The following is a 22,758-nucleotide window of genomic DNA, read 5'->3' on the forward strand; positions in this document are numbered from 1 at the left end:
TTCTTGCTGGTTTGATATCGAGAAACAACATCCCACATTGGTACCGTACACTGATGCACAATTTTTTATGCTTGATTGAGAAGAGCCTCCAGCTCTTCAAGCCATTTGTTCACAGCTGAAGCCTCATCTTTGTGTTGGTTCAATGTCAGCCGACAATGCAGGATCTCCAAAAATGCTTTCTTCTTGACTTGTTTTATCAACTTTAAGGTCCAAGGCCTTCTTCAACATGGTGATTTATTTTTTTTTCAACATGGGGAGACATTGCTTCCTTCACAGCCTTCCCTTGCCAAGGTTCTCAAGCTAGCCCTTTGTTAGACCAAACTACAATAAGGAGTAAAACAACTACAATAAGGAGCCCGAGTTATTTGTGGTTTATCAGGGTAGGGTTTCCAGGGTCATGGATATAGGGTGCTTTGTTCAGTTGAATGATTTTCGAGGGAAAGAGGGTTTGGTCCATATTTCACAGATTGCAAGCAAGAGGGTGGTTAATGCAAAGGAAGTCGTTAAGAGAGATCAGGTGGTTTGGGTCACGATCATTTCTATATCAGGACATAAAATGATTCTTTTCTTGAGGGATTTTGATCAGAAAAATGGTGAGGACCTGTTGCCAATGAAGAAAAACATTGCTGATGATTCTCTAAGGGAAAATCCTATCAGTTCCAATCAACCTCCCAGAAAGAGGATGAGACTTTCAGGTATCACCATTGTGGATGGGGAGGAAAACACGCCTTCCCGAAGGCCCCTAAAGAGAATTAGCTCTCCTTAGAAGTGCGAACCAAAGCAGTTGGTTGCATCGAGGGTCTTGGATGTGAGGGAATATCCTATGTATGATGAAGATGGAAATGGCATGCTTTACCAAGATGAGGGCACTGTTGGCTTAGTGGGTCCTGTCCTAGGTTCAAAGTTAGTTGCGCCAAACAAATCCCTACACTACTGGCCCTTTCGGTATCAATCCGCGGAGCATGCACTGAAGTCTCACCCGAAGCAGTATGGAGGGATGATGGAACCAAGTTTGCCCACCTAGAGATTAGCGTGATGTCATTTTATGCCCTAAATCTGCCTTCGCATAGATCGATAAGCCTTTAAGGCTTATCAATATAAATTCCTTGAATCAGCCTCCAAACCTTCGCAAAGGTCTACAACTGCATTTTGCGGACCTTGAATAGGCTAATCAGCCACTTACGGGCATCCAAGAATATTCTTAACCCCACAATTATTCAGTCTTGCTTAAGTGTTGGATAACTCTAACATGCAATGGTATAATCTTCCCGTAAACACTTGATGTCAATTGCGTTCATATAACAATATAAACCATGTAAAGTCATGCATCAATACATCATTATTTCATAAATCATTATTTATCACGTCAGAAAGAGCATTCATACATAACAAAAGTAAATGGGTAAACACATGAATCTCAGTAATAATCTTCTTTATTGATAATCTGTTCAACTTACATACTCAAGACTTCCCTACGCACTCAGCATCAGGGGTCCACAAACTCAGTTGTAGACTCTACTCCAGGCCTTTGTGCACATAGCTAAAAAGCTTCTTCTTCCCTAAAACTTCTACGATCTTCCCTTCTATTGACCCATTACATTCATCTTCATCATCTGTTATCTCCTTAGACATCCCTAAGACACACTTATTTATACAATCCCATGGTCCGCAGACCATCGGTAGATCTACAAAAAGCCGACTTAACTTACATAAAAGAGGGTAAAAACCCTTTTTGACTCTTTAATTATCTACACGGCCCATGACCAAAATTTGTAGAGACTATACATTGTATATAACAAAACTTGGGCTTTTATCCCAAAACCTGGGATTTTTCCCCAAAACTTGACCCAAGGGACCCCATCCCAACAGGCCCCCAACAAAAATATCGTGACTCGCCCTCGAGTCACTCGGCTGACACGGAGATCTTGCTGCGAAGATCCCCAAACTCCACTTGTGCAATGACTACTTGATTTGTTCCACTAGCCACTCTATGGCTGGTCCTGCACTATCCTTCTTGATTTTCTACTGCGTACTCTACAAGTTTGCCAATTTTTCCTGAATATTGGCGGAGACGATGTACGCCTCATCCAACCAAGGCCCCAATCTGCCCTTAAGGACAACCTCTTTCTCCTGCGCTACTTCTGCCTGTGTAAGTCGCTGCTTAGCCTCTTGCAGCTTAGCGAGGTGTTGAGTTGTAGCAATGGTGCACGTCGTTTCCCTTACTTCATCATATTGTTTCTGGAGCTCGCGAACCTCTGTGTTCAAGACTAGTAAGGTGGGATCCTCCTACAGGGTCGTGACTACTTCCATGGCCTCCTCAAACAGCGTGGTGCAGTCCACCATTGCGACATCCATCGTCCCGCCTCCATTTTTAATAGCAACTTTGTGTTGTTCCCTTACCTCTGGCGGGCTTGAAAGCTGTGACTTGAGCTTTAGTGCTGTTATTTTTATGTTCAACTAAAATTGGATTCTAGCCACTTCTACCTTGGTGTCGTGCACGCCTGCAATAAGTTTTTTTATCTTTGCCTCCAATGGTGCTTCCTTCGAGATATGTAATTCTGGCACCGTCTTGCATGCTTCTACCACCACGGATGCGAGCTAGGTGCTCTACACCTGAATTTTCCCCTTTTCCTGCAACACCTCTGTCTTTTCGGTGAACATCTGCTCATTTTTCACCCTATATTCATTGATTAGGTTTAGTGCATGCTGCTCCCGAGCTCTGAGCTCTGTTGTCACACCTGCCTGCAACGTGTGAAGGAACTCATTAGGGACCGTGGCTAGGTTGAGGCCGATGTTCTTTAGAGAACATACACTAACCTTGTCATCAGCTGCCTCTGTGCTCAAGGATCCATATGGTAGTGTGACTGCCCAGAGATCTAGTGATTGAACCCTCTCTGCTGCCTGACTGGTTCTCAGTGCCAAGCTTGTTTGTGGAGCACTTACCTACTTTGCGCTCACTTGGATCCTACTTGTCTGAATCTGTAGCTCACATAGATCCTTTTGGATGGTACTTAGTGCTTGTTGTTTCTGCTATTCGAACTACTGCAACAATTCCATTGTGGTATCGCGCACCTTGTCTCCAATCTCATCAAGGTCACCTTCTGTCAGAGTGATTGGATCCAGCGATGGCTTTGTCGCTTTTGACTTCTTTCGCGACCCTTCCTTCTATTGATCCCTATATCTCTTTATTCGGAAGGGAGTGCTCTGTTCCTCCTGATCGCCACTGCCCTACTCTGACTGCTCCTCCTCCTCTGTTTGGGGCGAAGGAGACTTACCACTACGCTCAGAGTCGCGCTCTTCTTGTTCGGCCTGCTACTTCACGGTGCACTCCTTTTCCACCTGTGCCTTCTCCTCGGCCTCTTTTCTGCACTTCTCAGCCAACTACTAGACCTTTTGCTTTGTTGCTTCCTTATTTTTCTTCTCTGCGGACTTGCTGGAGCCCGCGGCTAGATCAGATAGAGTGTGCCAATCTGTTGGCCAGAGTTTGATGGTTTCCTAGATGGTATCGTCTATGGCCAAGTAAGGAAGATCAAACCATTTTTGTTGCAGATCCTTTCGCGCCCTGATGTAGATGCTTTATTCGGAAGGGAGTGCTCTGTTCCTCCTGACCGCCACCGCCCTACTCTGACTGCTCCTCCTCTGTTTGGGGTGAATGAGACTTACCACTGCACTCAGGGTCGCGCTCTTCTTGTTTGGCCTGCTACTTCACGGTGCGCTCCTTTTCCACTCAGGTCTTCTCCTCGGCCTCTTTTCTACACTTCTCAGCCAACTGCTAGACCTTTTGCTTTGTTTCTTCTTTATTTTTATTTTCTGCGAACTTGCTGGAGCCTGCGGCTAGATCGGATAGAGTGTGCCAATCTGTCGGCTAGATCTTGATGGTTTCCTAGATGGCATCGTTTGTTGCCAGGTAAGGAAGATCAAACCATTTTTGTTGCAGATCCTCTCGTGCCCTAATGTAGATGCGGTGGAAATCTGCATTAAACTTTGCATACTTTGCTAGTTGCTCAAACACAGTTAGTGAAAACCATGGCTTCTAGTTGCTGGCCATGCGAATGCTTACCTCCATTGATACCCAGAAGACTTTGGCCTCTGTGACGCGCGTGATGTTCTTTGTTTCCTAGAGGGATGCAAACTATGCAGCCTATGGCAAACCTTTCTCCAAGGGAGGAAACTGATTGTCCTTCGGCAGATCCCACGTGACTAATACGATGGAGTGTAATAGCCATGTGTAGTGGAATGTTTTACTCTCATCCTACGCCTCTTGATAGTTCACAAAAAACTCGCTACAAAGGTAGTGCGGCCAATTAAACTACATGCCCTCCACACAATGTGCAGCTAGTGAAACAACTAGCATCGAAACCTCATCCACGAGACATTTTCTCATGACTTTGCCAACAAGGATCTGCATAGAAAATTTTACCGCGGGGTCGGTGATTGAGGTAATAGAGTACCCGCACAACTTCTTCATGAGCTTGAATTTGTCCTTCATTTTCTCTGCGAGGTTGCGCTCACTTGTCTTTCCGCCAAACTCCTTGGCTGGATTCAACCCTGAGTGCAGAAATAGCATGATCCGATGGATCAACATATCAGTGATAGGGATCGGCGTGCTCAGCCACAAGCATCCGTCATGTACCAAGGTCAACAACTACTTGATAACAATAAGGTTGATGTTGGAGCAGTGGTAGTGGGGCACCCACAACAGTTTCAACAACCCTGACTGATTCACTCTGCGAATCCACTCAACAGGCTCCAACACGGTGACACCTGATTTCTTGTAAAATACTATTTTCATATAGTTCTCTGTTGCAAGGTGGGGGAACCTCTCATGGTCTTCCAAATCCCAGTCTTCCAGCTTTAAATGTGGAGTCAAAAGTGAGTTGCTCGTCGGTAACAGGGGTGTATTGAGAAGGATTTTTCCTACATCTGGGTCCTTAGGGACCTTCATTTTTCCCTTACGCAGAGGGATATAATTGGGTAGTTTGGAGATAAGATGCACCCCCTCGGCATCTATATCCTCCGCACCTTCCTCGGCCTTCAAATCAACCACTTTCCCCTTATCCTTCGCTAGTTTTTTTTCCTTCTTCTGAGCCTGGGGAGCAGCATGCTTCCTCGTTGACTCGCACATTGGCATGGGCTTCTTTTGCTTGTCTTTCTTGGGCTTGGGCACTTCTCGTATTGTTGTAGGTTTCAACCTAGGTGACCTCGGCACCATAGGCACAGAAGCTGGAGCCTCAACGCTCACAACTTCCAGAACTGCTCCCTCAGAAGCAACATCTCCACCAGTACTCATAGTTTTTGCAGGGCTTGGTCCTAGCATCTTCTCTAGGATGAATGTCTGATTTACCTCTGATAACTTGGAAAATGCAGGGCTCACGACTAAATCCTCCCAATACGAGTGATTCATACGCAATCGACAACACATCTCAATAAAAACTCTAAGGATGCAAAGTGTTTTTCGTTGGACAACCACGCATAATTTATAGGCGAATTCGAATTCAAATTCGACCATTCCCCCCAAAATCCGTTCATAAATGTTGATTTGGCGGTAGATCTCCAAAGATTTTAGCCTTAATTTCCTTAAATGTTGCCCCCCCCCCCGCTCCTCTTAACCGTCTCCTGGTAGTCAAATCATGAACAATGACTGTAATGGTCACTTTCTGGCTATGCTGTTTGGTCTCCCCCTTCATAACATAGGTCCCTTCATGCCTCTATTGTTACTGTGACATTACCTCTTTTCGCATAATCCCTCTATCGCGTAGCTCTACAAACTGGGCAGTGTGGCTTATAGTCCCGCGCTCCCTTGCAGCTGCCTAGAAAGCTAAGACTGTGCCCGTGTATAGTTTCAATCGGCTTCCATTTATCCTTCCCGAAAATGGATTTCCATTCAACTTCATGAGATGCACTGCTCCACCATATGTAATTTCTTTGATAACATATGGTCCCAGCTAGTGCATCTGAAATTTTCCAGGAAACTTAGCAAACTTACTGTCATATAATAACACCAAATCATTTACCTTGAAGGTGCACAGTTTGATGTGCCAATTGTGCCAAGCTTTTTCATGTTCCTTTTGAACCTGCTAATGGAATCTAGCCAAAAACCTATCTTCCTCAAGCTCCATTAATTGCATGAGCCATTCTTCTAAGGCTCTGCGGTCTGCCATTCCTGTGAAAGCCTCTATGCGTAGACTAGGCACAATGTACTCCATAGGAATTACAAGATCGACACCATAGACCAACCTAAAAGGTGTCTGACCAGTAAGATTTTTACAAGTAGTTCAATAAGCCTATAACACAATCGGTATGCGCATGTCCCAATCATTCTGTTGCACGTTGCGAACCTTCATTAGTGCATTATCTTATTAAAAGCCTCAGTCGTGCCATTGGCCTGAGGGTGATATCGTGTACTCTTCTGACGTTAAACCTAGAACTCTTCTGTCAGCGTAGTGATCATTTCATGAGAAAATGCGTACCGCGACCACTCATCAAAACATCTGGGCAACCAAACCTTGTCAACACATATTCAAACAAGAATTTCACTGTTGTTGCCAATATATAGTCTGTGACGGACTATGCCTCCACCCATATGGTCAAATATTCGATCGCGCTGATGATATACTGCGCACCAGTTTTCTTACCTGGAGGCTGAATCGGTCCTACAAAATCAATTGCCCATTTCTCAAATGGCTGCAATGACACCTGCAGATTCAAAGGCAGCTCATCCCTCCACGATGTCCTACCCTTTCTTTGACATGCATCGCATGACATACAACATGCTTTAGAGTCTTTATGCAGTGTCGACCACCACAATCCAGCGCGTAAAATCTTCTGCGTTGTTTCTTTTCTTGCATAACGCCCTCCCACAGCTCCTCCATGAGTTTTAGCACAGATATTGTTCCATTCAAAATCGGGCACATAACATCTAAGTATCTCGTCCGATCCCATTTTATACAAATTCCCTCCAACTACCCACAAATATGCCGCACGCACCACCAATTCTTTCTTCTGTTGACTGGTGTATCCTTCTAGATCCATTCCTGTAGTCAGAAAGTGGATAATATCTGCAAAGTGATTATCTGCTACGAGCACTACGAAGAGTTGTGCGTCATACAACCCTTCCTCCAAATTAGTAGGTTCTTCTCTTGTTTCAATGTGCAACAGTTGGTCTGGTCCCGCATTTAACCTTCCTGTCTTCACAACCACCTCAAAATCATATTCATGAAACAAAAGCCATCTGCATATTTCCCCCACAAACACAAGGTTATTGACTAGATACTTTAATGCAGAATGGTCTGTGTACATCTTGAAGTGTCCGCCTAGCAAGTAATGCCTGCATTTTTGGAGCACATACACCATAGCCAACCCTTCGCCCTATGTTGTCGAATAGTTATTTTCTACTTTTGACAACTTCCTGCTTGCAAACGCTATAGGATGATCCATCTCTCCTTTGCCAACCTATGTCAACACTACTCCTAGCGCAATACATGAAGCATCCACATGCACATGAAATTCCTTCTTCCAATCCAGAAAGACTAGGATCGACGCGATGACCATTTTCTCCTTCAATACATCCAAGCTGTGTTGAAATTCTTCATCCCAATAGAATGTAGCATCCTTCTTTAGTAGATTTTCCATAGGCGCGGTAATTTGAGCATAAATTTTGATGAACTTCCAATAGTACCTAGTATGGCCTAGTGTTGCGTGCAGCTGTTTAACACTTCTTGGCACCTCCAAATTAATTATGACAACGATCTTAGCAGGGTATGCCATTAATCCTTGTTTTCACACCACATGACCCAGCAAGATTCTTAAAGGGATGCAGAACAAGCATTTCTTTAAGTTTAGCGCAATTTGATACCTTCGACGTGTATCCAACATCAAGCACAAAATTGCTACATGGCACTTTACAAGCCCAAACACTATCCAATCATCGAAATATACTTCCAGGAATTTATGAATGAATTCCTTGAACGATGCGATGACTATGCGTGAGAAGATCATCAGTGCATTCTTAAGTCCAAAAGGCATCACTGTATATTGGAAACATCTCCATTCTGTCACAAAGGTGGTCCTACTCATGTCTTCTGGCACAATATTAATATGATGGTTTCTAGAGAATCCATCAGTGAAGGAATATGCTTCATGTCCTCCCACATTGTCCAGTACTTCATCAGTAAACAGTGTCGGGAAGGGATCATGGACCCATGCATCATTAAGCTTTCTTAGATCTACGCAAATTCGTATCTCTCCTTTCTTCTTCTTCTTCTGGACTACCATTAGGCTCACCCAATTAGACTCCTCCACTGGTTCAATAATGCCTGCTTCCAGCATCTTATCTAGCTCTAAGCGTACATTTTCTTTATACCTGGGATTAAGGTGGTATGGCCTCTGCTTGATTTGCTTCGCATCTAGCTTCAAGGTAATCATCATTACGCCCAAGTCTCCTATGATACCTATCAAGTCTAAAATTTTTTTAGGGAATAAATCTTGATATTTGCGGAGCAACTCAGTGACCTTATTGACTGTGGCATCATCCAAGTGATCTCCAGTCTTTGCAAATTTCGGCTCCGCCTCTGTGCGAATGTTCACTTGTCTAGTTTTCAATGGTGTGGTGATGTCTAGATTCTCTATAGATGGTCCCTAAACTTCGCGGTGGCCTTCCACCTCTGGGATGTTAATATTCCTTGGATCCTCATCATCTTCTTCAACAATCACATTATAGAACTCCAGCGCATGGCGCAACTGGGTGCTCCAGTCTGGTTGAATCAATTCTAAAGGATCCTGCGGTATTCTGAAGATTTTTTCCTTAACCTCCTGCAGCACTTCGTTAATACTTTTGAACCCATCCTCATAGCTCAAGGTCATCAAAAATCATTCTCTTAAGAAGTCCCACTTCGCGGTGCCATGGCAGAGCCTTGTTTCGAGGTACCAATTCATAGGAATGATGTCCAAAGTGTGACATAAAATATGCACCCACTCTAGTTGCGGTTCCGTTCCATAAACCTTGGTCCATTTTGCTAAATGATCACATGGATCATTTATTCCATCATATTTTTCAGTTAGCCGAACTTTCCGGCGACTAAACCAAAATCTCATCATTCTTTTGTATTCGCGCCATTCATCAAAATTGCCTTTATGCGTACCCCACCACTATGCAGGTGTAGCGCGCAACGCAAATCTAGTGCTTGGAAGCGATGCTTATTTGGTACTTCCCTTCAAAATGCGTCCAAAAATTTATCTACATTAGTCAAACCATCATAATAATGTAAATTTCTTACCTCTGATGGCACACAGTGCAGCGATTTAGTTATCATATTATGGCACAGCATAGATAGTTCGTGCAACCTATTTTGCTAGTGCTGCAATTCTTCGTCCGATTATGAGGTATAGGAGCTTTTGCGGTCCCATGCGATTCATCCATCGATTGTCGGATTAACCCAATCTTGGTCTTGCACTGCTATTTTATAGATACGGTCCAAATCATCATCGCTTTCCTCATAGTCACGGATTGGTTCAGTATAGCGCGGTCCTTCTGCAGGGTCCAATGGTACTACTACTCGGACTGATTTCCTTTCACACAACATTGTCTGCTTCTTCAAATTAATCACCCCATTCATGTCGATAACCCAATCAATTCCCAGGAGCACAGGGTATGGATTGTCGTTATCAACAATCTCTATTACTTCAAAATCAGCCGACGCGCTTGCACTTTCTAAATCTATGGTCACTCCATGCAATCTCCCCATAGGGATAATCTTCTATTGATTTTCCATCCTTAATTGAATTCGCGACCACTGTAGCTTAGGTCTCACCATTCTTTCGCATGTCTATTTAGGAAAAACATTCGCATCTGACCCCAGATCCAAAATAACTTGATCCATCTCATAGTCTCCTATTTGCGTGGTAAGCCTCATCTCGCGCCCTATTCTTGTCTTGTGTTTTCCTATCTTTTTTACCACGCAGTGTCCTTCAGGAGCAACTTCGTTACCAAAACACTTATTTATCAATTCTTGTATCCCTTTCACAGCCTTACTCTTGCGCAACAAGGTCATACAAGTCTCCAAGAAAGTGGTAAGCATGGAGGGGTCAACCTCTTCAGATAGCATGCCCTGACTTCCTGAGGTAGAGGCCTTAGTGAAGCTTTTCTTTGCTTCCATGAATGTTTCCTTTGCATGCTCTAGGTCAAACACAACTTTTTTTTCTTGAGCCTTGCAGACCCATTCACTTTCTTCAGGTTATTTCCCTTTATCATCATTAACAATCATTCGACTTCGCAGAACAATAGTCACATTGGGATACTCTTCGCATGGCTCGACCCTTATCATCTGTAAATTCTAGGTAGGCTGCTGAGGTTGTGCTTTCTTCTCTTGCATCTTAGCTATCAATATAGGGAATTCTTCTATCGCATGGTCAAAAAGAGTGAAGTATGGTCAAACGGAGTGCAGTATCAGCATGACGGTCCCGTATGGCTCGTACACTCCCATGCACAGTGTCCTGACACTCTACAATTATAGAAAATAACTTGTCCTCGACCTCGACGAGGTCCTCCTCCTCGTTAGCGTCATCCACGTCCATGATATCCTCTGCGCACTCCCCTAGTGCCTTGATTAGGAGGTCGAGTTTCTTTCTGCATTCGATACGCGAGCGTTCTTTCCATCATTAACTCATAGCTACAACAATGACACTCATCATGTCCCACCGATTTATAGAAGTTGTAGAATAACTGTTCTAGCATCTATACAAATTTTTGTAGCAAGTGACAATTGTCTGCTACATGTTTTCCAGCCACCTAACATATATCGCACCATAGGGTGGACCCTGCATGTTGAGAATGCAACAAGATGATGGAGCTTAGTGGAAAGGAATCACCTTCACTAAGTGGGCCCGCAGGCAAATTTGGCGCAAAGTCTATTTTTAGACATATGGATCATGGTCTATGAGTTGCAGTATGCTGTTTATGGATGATTGGTCATGTTGGGAAAAATAGATGGACTTCTATTTCTGGTTCACAGCGGAGTGATCAAAGTCTATTTTTAGGCTGCCAGGCTAAAAATAGAAACAGTAAAATATTATTAGCCCTTAGTAATATTTGGACTCTAAACATTATCTTATTCTCTTGGAGCACTTTAGTTCGAGCTACAGATGTGGCACATGCAGCTGACAGAAGGAAATACGCTTTTCTTATGTGTTAGTTGAGCTATTACATGGAGGACTTCAGTTAGAACTCATGCATGTGAGTTCTGTGGAGTTGGATGTGGAGTTGATGGAGTTGTGTTCAGTTGAACTAGTTGTATTCAGTCTAACTGGAGAATACACTAGTAATGAGTTGTATGAATTGATTGTTAATTAATTCACTAATTATTAACTCATAAAGTAACTGAAGAATACATCAGTTAACTCAGTGCATGGACAGTTCAATAGAGACAAGTGTTAGAGGTAAGTGAAAGCGTGAGTTGTGACTATCAGTTGTGCATGAGATTTGCACAAGCATGGATTGAGTATGCCAATGAGGATTGCGCAGTATATGCCGAGTGAAATAGCCTGTGCTCACGTGATTTTCAATGTGGATGATTCCCTTGACGCATTGTGCAATAGAGGCAGGCAAAGCAACGGAGGAGATTTGAACCTGTGACTTGTTCGGATCTAAGCTAGTTTTATGTGTAACAGGTGGAGATAGTATTGAGTACTTGTGAGGAGTATTGTACTATGTATTGTTACATGTTCTCAATCATTATAATATACAGATAGTGTGGGGTTTTCAGCTGTATGCTTTCCCTAGGTTACATATTGTGTTAATGTGCGCATGCGATTGATGTTTCATTGTTTTTAGTGCTGCTAAATTGATGATCAACGTAGAGGAGGTTATGTATTATGCATGTATTTTGCAATAGTGTATAATCAGGATAATCTCTGTGAATAAGTGTCATATTATTCAAAATTTCTACATGGTATCAGAGCTGTTGATCATCAGATCTATTATTCAGAAAGTGTTTACATCTTATTTCTTCAGGCAGAGTCTGTAATCGGGCCAGGTAGCCTCTGGATTCATCCTTCCTTTGGAAGGTGAGATATCCGGTAAAAGCCCATACAGTCAATCTCTGTACGAGAAATACTTTGTTCTCACGAATTCTAGATCAGAGGTGGTTGAGTTTGGAGCTGGTGGAATTCGAATTTGCAGCAGTGTTTTCTTGGTATCAACGTGGCAATGTCTTTCAATGGATTGCGATTGGAGTATGCTCTTGAGGGCAGCTCGAACTATATTGCATGGAAGGACAGGATGGAGGTAGTATTGGATGATAACGGGTTGAAGGAGTTCATAGAGGCTGATGTCCCAAAGCCTACTGATACTGCGCAAGTTGATGCTTGGCAAAAGAAGACAGCAAAGTGTCGAAGGATTCTGTTGGAGGGCGTGAAGGATCACATTGTGTCCAACCTGCATGGAAAGGCTTCTCCATACTTGATGTGGAAAGCGTTGACAAATCTATTCCAAATCAAGAGCGATCAAAGGAACCTAGCGCTCAAGGATAAACTCAGAAACATCAAATGTGAGAAGGGAGACAGTATGCCCAAGTATCTCACGAAGTTCACTCAGTGCAGAGATGAACTGGGAAGTGTGGGGGTGACTGTCGATGATGAGGACTTGGTGAGCTTGGCTCTACTTGGTCTTCCGAAGAGTTGGCATTCCTATCAGGACTCTGTCAATGGTCAGGAGAAACTATCAGGATGGGAGAGACTTTGGTCAGATCTTGTGCAAAAGGAGATCAGGCGGAATACCAGGGACGGATCTTCATCAAAGGGACCTGATGAAGAAAATTGGGCTTTGGCTACCAAAGCAAGGAAGGGGAAGAGCAAGAAAGCTTCTCAGTCTTGTGTGAAAGGCAAGAAGCAGGACATGTCTAAGGTGAAGTGTTTTCACTGTCACCAGCACGGACACTATGCCACTAATTGTCCGCAGAGAAAGAAGAACAAGCAAGTTGCTGGATCTGCAGCAGGAGAGGCTCTAGCCTCGCAGTTTGAGCTTGATTTTTCATTGATCGCATGCTTGGTTTCAAGTGTGATGGGATGGGTATGGTTCTTGGACAGTGGTGCATCTTTTCACATGATAGGAGATTGAGATTTGTTTTCTGATCTGGAGGACAAAGATCTTGGAGTGCACATCGAGATGGGCGATGATGGTAGATACAGTGTGACCGGTATCGGTACCATTTCCTTTGAGAGGGAGTCTGGTAAACCCTTCGTATTGAAGGAAGTGATGCATGTTCCAGGATTGAAGAATAATCTTATCTCTGTGGCGATGTTAGAAGACAAGGGATATGATGTTGTTTTCAGCGAGGGAAAGGCTTTCCTGCACAGCAAGACAACTGGAGAAACCCGGAAGATAGGGGTTCGAGTGAGGAACCTTTATCAGTTGCATGTAGATGGCTATGCAGTAATCACATGCAAGGCAGAAGGATTGGTGAGCTAGGATGATGGCGAGCCGTGGCACAGGAGATTGGGTCACCTTCACCATGGAGCCTTGAAGATACTGCAACAGATCACTACAGGGCTTCCTAAAGGCACTCTTGCGCAGTCAGATCAGTGCAAGGGGTGTACTTTGGGAAAGTTTGTGAAAGCCACCTTTCACGAGAAGGATAGTCGCACCACGACGATCCTTGAGAGAATTCACACAGACGTGTGTGGACCTTTCTCAGTAGCTTCGACAGCAAAGCATAGGTATTATGTGATTTTTGTTGATGATTTCTCTCGTAAGCGCTGGATCTTCTTCATGCAGAAGAAGAGTGAGACATACTCAAAGTTCTGTGAGTTCAAAGCACTGGTTGAGAAGGAGTCGGGGAAGAAGGTGAAGGCTCTTAGGAGCGATAATGGTGGTGAATACATATCTGACGAGTTCAAGGATTTCTGCAGTGCAGAAGGGATTCGAAGAGAGCTCATAGCTCCCCATAACCCACAGCAGAACGGGGTTGCTGAGCGGAAGAACAGAACGATCGTGGGTGCTGCATGGGCGATGTTGCATGATCAGGGCCTACCCCTTCACTTGTGGGCGGAAGCATGCAATACAACAATATATGTGCAGAACCATTGTCCTCACAGGATACTTGGCATGAGTACACCCGAGGAGGCTTATTCTCGTAAGAAGCCTGATCTTTCTCATTTGAGGATTTTTGGTGCTAACGTTTACATGCATGTGACAAAGGATGCCAGGAAGAAGTTGGAGCCGATTGCAGAGGTTGGGATATTTGTGGGGTACACTGATATGCCCCACAACTATCGTGTGTATTTGCCAGACATTGGTAAGACTGTTGTGCGACGGGATACAAAATTTCAAGAGGAGAAAGCCATGAAGTGTTCTCTTGAGAGGGAGCCACACTTGCATGTAGATGAGGAGCTATTAGTTCCTAAGCATGAGCTTTAGGATGTGGATAAGCCACAGGACGAAGTTCATGGAGTGGAAGAGACCACTCATGCAGCGCCAACCATCAGAGGGCGAAAGCACTTGACAGAAGCTGAGCGACTGGCTCAAGATGCACTGAAAGTTGTAGGACCACCTATAGCCCAACGCAGGTAGAGATAGTCACCTGATCGGTACACTGGATACATGGCTCTTGTGAGAAAATGTGTTGTGACTGAGCCATCCTCTTTCGAGGAAGCTGTGGAGGATCCCGCATGAGTAGATGCCATGGTGGAAGAGTATGATTCGATTGTTAGAAACAGTGCATGGGAGATTGTCCCAAGACCGGAAGGGAAATCAGTGGTAGGTTCGAGATGGATCTACAAAGTTAAGCATGCAGTGGACGGGAGTGTGGAGAAGTACAAGGCAAGATTTGGTGCCCGAGGCTTTTCACAGATAGAGGGGATCGATTATGAGGAGACCTTTGCACATGTCGCAAGGTATTCTTCCATACGGACTATTCTTGCTCTCTCAGCGCAGATGGGATGGCACATTCATCAGATGGATGTGAAGATTGCGTTCCTCAATGGAGTCATTGAGGAGGAGGTGTACATAGAATAGCCTGAAGGTTTTGAGATCTTCAGCAGCAATTTGCATGTGTGCAGGCTCAAGAGAGCGCTGTATGGGTTGAAACAAGCACCAAGTTCTTGGTACACATGGATAGACAGCTATTTCACCGGACTTGGATTCTCCAAGGGTGAGGCGGATCCTAACCTATACCAGATTGTGGTGGAGGGTAAGTTGCTTATCATTGTACTTTATGTAGATGATTTGATTCTAATGGGTGATGAGCTGTTGATACTTTCATGCAAGGATGATCTTGCTAAGGAGTTTGAGATGAAGGACTTGGGCCTCCTCCATTATTTCCTGGGATTGGAAATTTGGCAGCGCAGTGATGGACTATTTGTTTCTCAGGGTAACTATGCTTGGGAGATACTGGAGAAGTTCAACATGCATGGCTGCAAGCCTGTTGATACTCCTCTTCTTGGAGGTTGGAGGAAGGAGGATGCCACTTCAGCAGAAGAAGTGGATGCCACTGTTTATCGACAGTTGGTGGGGTCGCTTATGTATCTGGTCAATATACGACCCGATATATGCTATGCTATTAACCAGCTTTCACAAGCTAGGGTTAAGCCAACCAAGCTCTTCTGGAAGGCAGACAAGCATGTATTGCGTTATTTGAGAGGCACATCGGGATATGGATTGTGGTACAGACAGGAGAATGAGGTGAAGCTATGTGGCTTCATGGATGCAGATTGGGCAGGGAGCCCAACGGACAGAAAGAGCACATCTGGAGGGGTCTTCAGTATCGGGTCGACAGCAGTTTCTTGGTATAGCAGGAAGCAGAAATCCGTGGCACTCAGTTTAGCAGAGGCCGAGTATATGGCAGCAAGTTTGGCTGCATGCGAGGCTATATGGATGAGGAAGATTCTGGTCGGGTTGTTCGGTTCTTACTTGGAGCCTACTGTGATTTACTGTGATAACCAGAGTTGAATTAAACTCTCGGCTAATCCTGTATTTCATGATAGATCCAAGCACATTGACATCAGGTACCATCATATCAGAGATTGTGTGCAGCGGAGAATCATGTTACTTTCATACATTCCAACGAAGCATCAGGATGCTGATATCTTGACGAAGGCGCTCACCAGGAGCAAATTCGAATACCACTAAGGCAGGATAGTGGTTGCTGATAATCCATATCTTGTTGAGAGGGAGTGTTGAGAATGCAACAAGATGATGGAGCTTAGTGGAAAGGAGTCGCCTTCAATAAGTGGGCCCGCTATGGCGCAAAGTCTATTTTTAGACTATGTCTATTTTTAGACATATGGTTCATGGTCTATGAGTTGCAGTATGCTGTTTATGGATGATTGGTCATGTTGGGAAAAATAGATGGACTTCTATTTCTGGTTCACAGCGGAGTGATCAAAGTCTATTTTTAGACTGCCAGGCTAAAAATAGAAACAGTCAAATATTATTAGCCCTTAGTAATATTTGGACTCTAAACATTATCTTATTCTCTCGGAGCACTTCAGTTCGAGCTACAGATGTGGCACATGCATATGACAGAAGGAAATACACTTTTCTTATGTGTTAGTTGAGCTATTGCATGGAGGACTTCAGTTAGAACTCATGCATGTGAGTTCTGTGGAGTTGGATGTGGAGTTGATGGAGTTGTGTTTAGTTGAACTAGTTGTATTCAGTCTAACTGGAGAATAAACTAGTGATGAGTTGTGTGAATTGATTTTTAATTAATTCACTAATTATTAACTCATAAAGTAACTGAAGAATACATCAGTTAACTCAGTGCATGGACAGTTCAACAGAGACAGGTGTTAGAGGTAAGTGAAAGGGTGAGTTGTGACTATCAGTTGTGCATGAGATTTTCACAAGCATGGATTGAGTATGCCAATGAGGATTGCGCAGTATATGCCTAGTGAAATATCCTATGCTCACGTGATTTTCAGTGTGGATGATTCCCTTGAGGCATTGTGCAATAGAGGCAGGCAAAGAAGCGGAGGAGATTTGAACCTGTGACTTGTTCGGATCTGAGCTAGTTTTGTGTGTAACAGGTGGAGATAGTACTGAGTACTTGTGAGGAGTATTGTACTATGTATTGTTACATGTTCTCAATCATTATAATATATAGATAGTGTGGGGTTTTTAGCTGTATGCTTTCCCCGGGTTACATACTGTGTTAATGTGCGCATGCGATCGATGTTTCATTGTTTTTAATGCTGCTAAATTGATGATCAACGTAGAGGAGGTTATGTATTATGCATGTATTCCGCAATAGTGTATAATCAGGATAATATCTGTGAATAAGTGTCATATTATTCAAAATTTCTACACTATACTTGGTCTTGCTGGAGCTTCCTGACTCAAAGGCATTGGCCCTCCTATTGTAATATAATTCGCGAAGATAGGGAAGTGATCTTTATCATGCCCATGGATTTTACATTTAAGGTACCAAACTTCTTCGTTCACCTCCAGCCGAGCCGCTTTTTCCTTTTTCAAGCTCTGTGATTCTATGCAGAGATTCTGCAATTGCGTGTCAATCTATTGAAATCCCAAAAGAGCATCCTGAACAAGCGTTTCATGCAGTCTCATCGCAATTTCTAGGGCTTTCGCATGGGTCTCTATCTTTTGCTACGATAAAGAAACCCTTAGGTGGGGCATGAGTGAAGCTACAAACCATTCGTGGTGCTGACTATCCGTGAGATTCATGTTAGATTCGCAGATCTGGCACTTCAATATTTGATCTAATTCCCAGGGTGTTTCATCGGGCCAGACCATGATTTCCTTGAATCCGACAATTGATTGCGATTCAGACTTGGGCCTCCCGAATTCCTTATTTAGAGTAGTCTGAGTGTCCGCTAACGATGCTAATGGGCTATCGGGGCAGTACTTAACGTATCATGTCAACACGCGATCTTGTAGATCAATAACTAACTGTACCTTCTTTATATGATCATCTGTAATATTCTTTTCCATCCATACAACCATTGTAATGAACAAAAATTGATCTAGGTCCTCACTTCCCAAGCCCTTGAAAACGGGAAACTTCATGGTAATCGACATATTGAACGGTGGCGGAGGTGTTGGTTGTGTGGGTGAAGGTGTATGTTGTGGAGGTGAAGGTGGAGGTGGTGTGGGCGGATGACGTATTCTCCGAAAACTCTACTTTATTAACTGTACAACGCTTCACGATGAGGCTGTACCGCTCCCTCGTCGTCACTCGAAGGAGGTTCTATCAATGGGCTATATTCAGGACCTGCTCTCTCCTGATTTCTAAATAATCATCCACTTCACATAGATCCAAACATCAAGGCAGTGGCATAACTTTCTCTTCACAAAAGAGAATTTTAATCCAAGTATTCAAAGATTTCAAATACTTACCACGCAGTCCCTTGAAAAATAGTCGCTCTGCTTCACTGTAGCTGACTGAGGTATCGACCACAAATTCTTTCACGAATCCTCCTATGAATCGATCAAGCTAGTGGTCAACAATGCACATGATCTTATCTTTAGAAGCTTCCAACCTCCGCACTAGCTCCGGGGTCCATACTATTGGACGGTCAAGCCTCCACCTTCCTTGGCTGTCTACCAATTTAACAATCCACTCATATAGTTTGATCGGGAAGGTGCAGAAGAAGATCTCATGTATTTCTATGTACATATATTTGTCTCACCACTCTTCTTTTTTCAAGCGTGGATTTCTATTTTCTTACGTCGTGAATTCGTGGATATTTCTATCCAACCACTTCTCAATTTCTTTCTTTGTTAGATTCCAACGATGTGACATCACACATCTCTTTATGCAAACCTTGGTCCCGAAAATGGAACCATTTGTTGTCTTAGTGGGTCTTGACCCAAGCTCAGAGTTAGTTGTGCCAAACAAATCCCTACACTATTGGCTCTTTCGACATCAATCCGTGGAGCGCACACTGAATTCTCACCGGAAGCAGTATGGAGGGATGCTGGAACCAAGTTTCTGCACCCAGAGATCAATGTGATGTCGTTTTATGCCCTTAAATTTGCCTTCATGCAGATCGATAAGCCTTTAAGGCTTATCGATATAACTAACTTGAATCGGCCTCCAGACCTCTGCGAAGGTCTATGACTGGCTTTTATGGACCCTGAATAGGCTAATCAGCCACTTACGTGCATCCAAGACTATTCTTAACCCAACAATTTATTAGTCCTGCTTAAGTGTTGGATAACTTTAACATGCAATAGTATAATCTTCACGTAAACACTTGATGTCAATTGTGTTCATATAACAATATAAACCATGGAAAGTCGTGCATAAATACATCATTATTTCATACAAGCATTATTAATCACATCATAAAGTGCATTCATACATAAAAAAATTAAATGGGTAAACATAAGAATCTCAGTGATAATCCTCTTTATTGATAATCCGTTCAGTTTACAGACTCAAGAATTCCCTGCGCGCTCAGCTGTAGGGGTCTGCGCACTCAGCTATGGACTTTACTCTAGGCCTCTGCGCACACAGTTGTTGAGCCTCTTCTTCCCTAAGACTTCTACGATCTTCCATTCTATTGACTCATTACATTCATCTTCATCATATGCTATCTCCTTAGACATCCCTAAGAGACACCTATTTATACAATCCCATGGTCCACTGACCATGGGTAGATCTACAAAAAGTCGACTTAACTTACAATAAAGAGGGTAAAAACCCTTGTTGACTCTTTAATTATCTACGCGCTCTGCGAACACAATTTGTGGAGACTTTACATTGTATATAACAAAACTTGGGCTTTTGCCACAAAAGTTGACCTAGGGGATCCCATCCCAACAGGTACTTCTTAGGAGGAGCTCTAGATCGAGTTGAAGGAGGATGAGTCTGCTTTTTTGCACAGGTAGACTCGTTACTCGATCGATGTTTCACCTGTGAACATTGTGAAGAATATTGATGGTTCACTACAGAGAGCAGCGATGACACAGTCAATGCATTGCGGAGGAGTGAAGGGAGCTTCAAGAAGAATAGTAGAGGACCATGCTGGATTCCATTACCAAGGATTTGAATCAACTATGGGAGGATCCAATGCCAGATACGGTGAGAGGCATCTTGCATAGGAATTGAGAGGGGTGGGACTCAATGAAATCCTCTCCTTTGATTTTATGGATCCCCCTCCTCCTCAAGCACTCATATCTACAATGGAACAACTGTACAGTTTAGGAGCTTTGGATGAGGAGGGTCTTCTAACCAAATTGGGGAGGAAAATGGTTGAATTTCCACTAGAACCTCCTTTGTCAAAGATGCTCCTTGCCTTTGTTGACCTTGGCTGTAGTGATGAGATCTTGACCATAATAGCAATGCTTCAGACACGTAACATTTTCTACAGGCCTCGAGAGAAGCAAGCTCAGGCTGACCAAAAAAGGGAAAAGTTTTTCCAACCAGAAGAGGAACACTTAACATTATTAGCCGTGTATGAGGCCTGGAAGGCAAAAAACTTCTTAGGTCCCTGGTGTTTTGAAAATTTTGTGTAATTTCGCTCTTTAAGGAGAGCCCAGGATGTGAGAAAGAAATTGCTGACCATTATGGACAGGTGTGTTTACAAGCTTCTTGGTATTCTTTTTTATTCATTTCCTGTTGAAATTTTGATATAGTCCTTAGGTTTTTTTTCTTTTGACTCTTGCAAAATATCCAAAGATTTCTTCCCACAATATGCTAGAAGGGTACCTCCCTGCATACAAATCTCAGTTGCTCACTTATGCCAAGCTTTAATTGTGCTTTGAGATATTTCTTTTAGTGACATCTGGGTTATGACCTTCCATGCAAGTTATCACTGTATTTTCATTGATTTTCACCTCCACATATTCCTTTAAGTTTCGTTCTTTATAAACACCTTCAGTTTAACCCCCAAGAAAGATTCATGGATGTGTGCATGTATCAAAATTTTCTGTCTCCAAAGATTTAATCCAGGGTTCCATTTTGATAAATCTATGCGAGATAATACAATGAAACTAAATCACCCAATAAATATTCTTTTATTTTGAACCAACCACCAAATAAAAAACGAAAAGGTGCCCCCAAACAAGCATACAAATACTTGTTCGTCATTAAAATACCCAAGTCGGCCCTAGGCTTTAAAGACACAAGTTTTCCTCAAGGAATTGGCATAAAGACCTCATTCTGCTGGAAACATTTTCTCAAAGTGCTCAAGGGAAAACAAATCTGTGTATTCCTTATTTATAAGAATTCAGCAACTTGATCTTGTTAACACTTTCAGCCCATCAAGACATGAAAACAGTTATGGAGAAAGTCAGAGCTCGCAATGAAAATAATATTCTTATGCCTAGAATGAGAAATTTATTTGTTTTTATCCCAATGGACTATATCCCCACTATATTGTGGCTTCATGTATCTAGTTGTATATCTCTAGAAAGTCTTGAGAATATTGTTATCCAATCCTTCCTTAAATATATCTAAAGAGGGAAAGTGATTTTAATTCTCCTTCATGATCCCTGTTAGATTTACTTCTATCTTTAGATGAGGGAGAAATGGGATTATTAAGCCCCCTCTAAGTGTACATCCTTCCTACCACAATTGAACTCTATTGGAAATTACCTCAACAGGTATATAAAAGACTGCTTATTGGAATGTTGAATATAACTACTATAAATATCCATCAAACTGCTATGCAAAGTGCCTCATAATGACATGCGTTTTGAGGAGTAACAGTTGCGTACATCATAAATATATGGAAGCATCCACCAAAGGATTATTCCATTAATTCAGTTTAAAACATGTACCAAGTTATGGATAGTTTAAATATCTACGTGTGATTAGTATTATTTACTCATTTTATCCAAAAGAAAGTAGTGCAAGAAAGTTAAGCAGTTGTAAAATTCCAAGATACCATGAGCATGTCCACATGGAGGGATGGGAACAAGACTTGCCTCTAGTCCCAATGTTCCCAAATTGAAAGTGACTTCAAAGGCCACTTTATTTAGGTCGGGGAGAGGATGAAGTGGAAGTTTAATACCAAATGAACCCAAGCGGAACTTGAGGTTATTTAAAATCTTAACCAATAGACAGAATCCTATAGCCTCCAATGCACAAACCATCCAGGCAGCATTTCAAGGGCTGAATGTAATCTACCCAAACAAATTCATTTTCCTGCAACAACACATGAGTAAGAGTATGTTGTGACAGATCATGAGTACCACTTGGGAAATATGCCTTCAATATGTATAATTGTTTCACTAGTTTCTAAAATGACACACAAAGTGTTGATTATTGGAATGTTAAAAAAATGTGTAACTAGGTTCAGTCTTCATAAGTATGAAATGTATTCCTATAAATTATATTACCAATTTCCCCAAAAGGTGCAAGGAGACACCGATATGTTTCTTAAATTGTAGAAGTTGTACTTAGTTTCCATAATCACACAAAAAAATTGGTATATTAAATTTAAGTTTTTAATCAAATGCTATTAAAATCTATAAAACCCAACTCAAGAAACATCGTGAGTGCCCTCTCAGCATGTTCCCATCTGGAGGCTCTGCAACAAGGAAAATGGATCCATGATTACATGATTCAAAGTAATTTTGAAACATATATCTTTGTAGAAAATTCCCTTGTAGCCATGTATGCCAGGTGTGGGGACATAGAATCTGCAAGCCAATTGTTTGAGACGATGACCACAACAAACGTGGTCTCATGGAATACAATGATTTCTGGTTATGTGCAAAGTGGACATGCCACAAAGCCTTCACACTCTTGAATCAAATGCAACCTGATGAGTTACCTGACTCTATGACTCTGGTGAGTG

The 22,758-nt window shown here is 42.7% G+C and overlaps 1 pseudogene; it reads left to right on the forward strand.

Moving 5' to 3' along the window:
* The first annotated feature begins 142 nt into the window (after positions 1-142).
* On the forward strand, positions 143-20,470 carry LOC149202007 (putative pre-mRNA-splicing factor ATP-dependent RNA helicase DEAH5; annotated as a pseudogene).
* Positions 20,471-22,758: the final 2,288 nt, after the last annotated feature.

This window comes from Pinus tabuliformis, chromosome 2_1, assembly GCF_031772625.1.
Source record: "Pinus tabuliformis cultivar Carrire ecotype Pingquan chromosome 2_1, CPIR1, whole genome shotgun sequence".
NCBI lineage: Eukaryota > Viridiplantae > Streptophyta > Pinopsida > Pinales > Pinaceae > Pinus > Pinus tabuliformis.